The sequence below is a fragment of the Hypanus sabinus genome, chromosome 30, assembly GCF_030144855.1.
Source record: "Hypanus sabinus isolate sHypSab1 chromosome 30, sHypSab1.hap1, whole genome shotgun sequence".
NCBI lineage: Eukaryota > Metazoa > Chordata > Chondrichthyes > Myliobatiformes > Dasyatidae > Hypanus > Hypanus sabinus.
This window is the reverse complement of record NC_082735.1, coordinates 30,445,597-30,451,165: the sequence shown is the minus strand read 5'-3', so window position 1 is coordinate 30,451,165 and position 5,569 is coordinate 30,445,597.

Here is a 5,569-nt window from a genome sequence, read left to right as displayed (position 1 = left end):
TGCTGCGTAGCTGGACTAAAGCCAGACAAGAAAAAGTTTATGAAACATGAAAGATTGTCTTTGTTGTACTGTATTTCATTATTCCTTCAATTAATAAATAAAGTCAAAAGCATCTGATTTTTCAACTTTCATTCTAAATATTCAAAGTATGCATATTGCAAAAAGAACATTTAAAGTGCTGGCAGCTTTCAGGCTGTGTAAAAATTTCCTGGTTGGTCCACGTAGCTGGAAGACAAAAATTAGAGGGAACATTGGTGATATTATTGCAGACCAAGCTTTAGTAGTGTTAGCAGGCAATACCGGCTATAAACTTTTTTTTTATTGCCCATTACACCACTGGTGTTTAGGGCAGCAATGAAGTTCCTTCATCTCAGTCGGTGTTCAGGGCTTCTTTCATCGTGTCAGTAGCTTGGCTTCAGCCACTGTCAGTCATGCAAATCCCAGGTGAAGACTCAGGAAGACTGTCTTTCTGCCTACTTGGTTTGGAAGAATCACATTTGCATGTCATATTCACTCACGTTCCGAGAGCTCTGCAATACCGGTCAGCATTCGCCGCAACGCCTTCTCCAGAAAATGCAAACTCACAAAGCGCAAGAAGAGATTTGACCCCTGACCACTTACCTCTGACCTGACTTCGTGCGGCAAAACCACCAGGACACGTTTATTCAGCAGCCTACACTTTGTGTCAGTAGAACACTCAGAAATAATTTAAATTTTACAGGACGCATTCCTGTTAAAGTTAAAGCTCTTAAGTAAGTAATTTTGTCAAGATTGTATATATTATACAACGTAGAGATTTGTCTCCTTACAGGCAGCTACAAAATGAAGAAACCTCAGAAGAACCCATTAAAAAGTAAAGAAGACCGTCAAAGATGCAATGCACGGAAAGCAGGAAAAGAAAACAAATCATGCAAACAGGAAAAGTACTCAAATAGCTTCAGAACTGGAGTTTTACAAAAGACATGAAGCAAGGTATCACTGCAGCTGGAGCAGGCCACAGCCTCAGTTCAGTGCAGAGCAGAGTAAACACCGTAGTGCCTCCAGCCCCAACACCCTGAGTTTTTCAATCTGGCCCGGCGCTTAAATCACCCAAACTTCAGGCCATTCCTCACTCTCGGACCACTCTGGGGCCTGAACCCTGCCGCCACGAGTCAACCCATACCGACCTCTCCAATTCAACCCAGCACTTAAATCAATCAGTCATCAGGACAATCCGCACTCTTGGGGAAGCCACGACTTTGCCTTCAGTCTGCTCGGACCCCGCCTCCACCTTCACTTGCCTTGACCAAGCCTTCCTGGGCCTTTCTAGGTAAGCCTAGTAATTTCTAAGGCTGGGACATGTTTGGCACAACTTTGTGGGCTGAAGGGCCTGTATTGTGCTGTAGGTTGTCTATGTTTCTATATTTTGCCTACTCCACTACTCGCCTCTCCATTGAGAGTATTGATCATTGTTAATAAGCCTTCCGTCTTGTTTTCTTCTGCCACCAAGCAGTCGCTGGGCATCTCCAGTACCATCTCAAATTGGAAGTATATGAATTCCTCTTTGGCCTTGCTGATCCCAAAGGAAAAAATCCCAAAATAAAAACAAAAGTCACCAGGATGATCGCATGGCCTAAAGATAATGCAGATGAAAAATTTAATCACTTCCATGAAGAAAATTTACAGCCATGTTAGGGATGGTGACCTCTACCCTTGACTTGGCCCAAGCACTGACCAATTCATTAGCTCTGCGTGCTTCCTGCCACAGCTGATAGCACCCATGCTGCCTGGCCAGCTGGCATTCTTCAGCCTCCTTAACCTGCTCTTCTAATCATCCATATATTAGCATCGACTGATTTAGAATTGATGGCATTCATATGGTTGGACATCAAGTAGCACAGGCACATAAACAGCCCTAAAGGTATTGACTTGACTTCAAAGGTTTCCCACACACTGATTGCTCTTAAACATGGTGTAAAATTAGACATTTCCTCTTTCAGGGGAGCATGCAGAGCAGGGCAGGAGGCCAGAAAGCAGAAATCGGAGATGGTGGAAAGGCTGTTATTGGCAGGCCATACTTGCTCAAGGATCCAATTTCCAACAAAACTTTCAGTGAAGAACTAAAGGCTTTGGGTGCCTCTGGTTCCAACAGGACATACACCACCATGGCATATCTCACCACAGAAGTGGTCTAGTGTCAATGCTGACCCTTGCAATAACCCTTACCTGTGTGCCTCCATCCCAGCTGGAAATGGACTTCCTTAAAACAGATCCTTGTTGCTCGTCCTCTGGGCGATCTCCAAGTAGCGTATACCATACAGTGCTTATAGTGAGCTCTTCTGTGGATTGGAGAGGCAAAACACAAACTGGGTGACCATCCGGCAGATCACTGCCATTCACTGAACAAGAATGATGCTGAGTTTCCAAATGCTTGTCACTTTAATTTTCCATCCCACACTTCCTCTGAGCTCTCTTAGTGGGTTCTTACCTTGCTCCATCAAACAAGCCATCCTAAACCAAAGGAATAGCATCATATCTTCCAACCAGGCATACTGAAACACTCAAAACTTAATAATGAATTTATCTAATTCAGATAGACTTCTGATCTTTTGGAACAAGCCTTATGTTGATTCCTTTGAATAGGTAGTCTCTACCTTCATTGTCACTTGACAATCAGCACACACCTATGAGTTTGGCATTCTACTTGGAGGTTTAAAGTTTTATTGATTCCAGAGCTTCATTATGAAACTTTGTTCTGTTAACTATGTTTTTCTCCCTCAATAGGTGCTGTCTGCCCTGTTGAGTATTTCCACCATTCAGCTTCATTTCTGATTTCTGGATTCTGCAGAGTTTTTATTATTTTTTGAAATTGAGATCCAGTGGAGAATAGGCCCTTCTAGCCCCTTGAGACAGGGCGCCCGGCTACTCCCCAGTTTAATCTAAGCCTAATCATGGGACACACTCCAGTTACCAGCAATTACAACCCCATTCACCAGTTACCGGCCATCCCACACATTACCTCCATGAATTACCATCTCAGTATCTACTTGGTCATGACACTAAAATAAAATCCAAAGTAAAATAAACATTTCAAACCAGATAACTAATTGCAGTTCTAAGCAACACACACACAGAACATGCTGGAGGAACTTAGCGGGTCAGGCAGCGATTATGGGAAGAATAAACGGGTGATGTTTCGGGCCGAGACCCTTCTTTGAGAAGGAAGGGGGGAGATGCCAGCATACAAAGCTGGGGGGAGGGGAAGGAGGCTAGCTGGAAGGTGATAGGTGGGTGGGGAAGGTGAAGGAATCTGATAGGGGAAGAGTCCCAGGGAGAAGAGAATCTTTCCTTGCCCCCCCACACAGTGAGCAAGGAGGTAGATGCAAAACGTTCACTGAAGGGTGCTGAGATTCGGTAGTGGAGATTGCAGATCAGCTTTGTGAACTTCCATGGCACACATTCTAAACTTTCAACATTACGTTCAAATTAAGGTAAAGAGGACACTTTCTGATCTTGACTCTCTCCAACTCCATCCAAACTCTCCTCCCCTGCTGTTCCAGAGCTGTTTGTATCCAGAATTGTTTTGATTTATTGTTGGTGGTGTGCCCTCAGTTTCTCATTCTCTGGTATCCCTGTCTGCCTTTCCACATCCCTCCCGTTGAGAATCCATATTGCCGGTTTGGCTGTTTGATGAGCTTCTGTGAATTGCATTATGGTTTCTCTCTCCATATTTTGTTGTAATGCTATCTTTCCCTGTACTCAGCTTTTTTCCGAAGGAATTTTGAAATATTGCTACAGCAATATTTCATTTTACACTCAATCATTACACCTTGTTTTGTGCCTCTTTTAACACAATTATTTTAGTTGGTGCTGAGTTCTGACATTGGAGAGGGTTCAAAGGAGGTTCAGAAAAGTGATTCCAGGACTGAAAGGCTTGTCATATAAGGAATGATTGATGGCCCCTCCCGGGCCTGGTCTTGCTGGAACTCAGAAGAATGAGGGATGACCTCATTGAAATCTATTAAAATGGACACTGCCTCAGAATACAGGGTCATCCATTTAGAATGGAGGAATTTCTTTAGCCAGAGAGTGGAAAATCTGTGGAATTTGTTGCCACAGACAGCTGAGGAGCCAAAGTCATTGGGTATATTTAAGGCAAGGGTTGATAGATACTTGAGTATTCAGGGCATGAAGAGATATGGGGAGAAGGCAGAAGATTGGGGCTGAGAGGGAAAGTTGGATCAGTTATGATGAAATGGCGGAGCAAACTCGATGGGTCACATCGTCTAATTCTGCTCCTATATCTTATGGTCTTAAGTCCTGTGGTCTAAATCCAAGAGGCCAGACTCTGTAATGAATTAGTGTTAGAAGGTATTAGGAAACACAGAAACAGGACCAATGAAAATAGGCTAGTTATTTAACAAGAGCAAGAGAACAATCTAAGAGCTACTACTGCGACATCTGGCATTTAATATCCTGTCCTTGATTCTTTTATCGACTGTTCTTCATTATGTGCCATGTTGTATGACCAAGATGATCATGGTCTTTCCACGACCATGATTGCTCTAGGCAACTTTTGCTACAGAAGTAGTTCTTCTGGCTGGTGTCTGTACAATTCAGGTGGGCCCCTGCCATTGTCATTACTCTTCAGAGACTGTCTGCCTGGTGTCAGTGGTCGCATAACCAGGACTTGTGATCTGCACCAGCTGCTCGTACCACCATCCACCACCTGATCCCGTGGCTTCACATGACCCTGATCAGGGTTTTAAGCAGGTGCTACACCTTGCCCAAAGGTGACCTGCAGGCCCAGTGGAGGGAAGGAGCATCTTACACCTCATACTGTAGCGACATATTCACCCCGCCAAATAAAGAGATAATTAATGCTATATATCCCTTATCCTTGGCAGCAAGGTGAGAAATTGCAATAAAGCAGCTGCACTGAAATAATGGTCACTCTACTCAGACAGACAGTATGGAGTCTCCCAGAATGACAGGTGAACACAGGATATAAAATAGACTGCTTCTATATTGAGTAATTCTAATTTCCGTGTGAGAATAGGAAAGAATTAACTCTGAGGCCCACTAACACTCCACATCATGTAGACACGTCACACCTTCTGTGTGTTCATGGACATATTATCATGGTGGAATCATGCAGGGGAGGAAATCTCCTCCTGGAGATAATTAAAATGCTAACTTTTTTGACTAATGCATGAAAGGCTATGCCAACCAATGGAAGGAAACCAGTGACCATCACAGAGGAGACTTGTTATTTAAACACTGTGCAGGTCGTTATCAGCCATTGGGAAAGTTGTCTTCGTGACTCATTTAGTGACTCTGCCTCTTTCTACACCACTGGAAGCATGCTGGACTTTATTTGGATGTATTCTTGCTGATCGCAGACACGGCAGACAGTCGCCTTCCACTTGTTGAGCTTGTTAGATGGGAAGGGGGCAACGCCTGCTGGAAGCAGTAGGCAAGGGAGTTGGCTTCCCTCCTCTTTTTTCATAATTTGTGTGCAGAGATGCCAAAAGAAATGTGATGGTGGTTTCTTATCAACGTCCAATCTAGACATTGCTATTTTTAATTT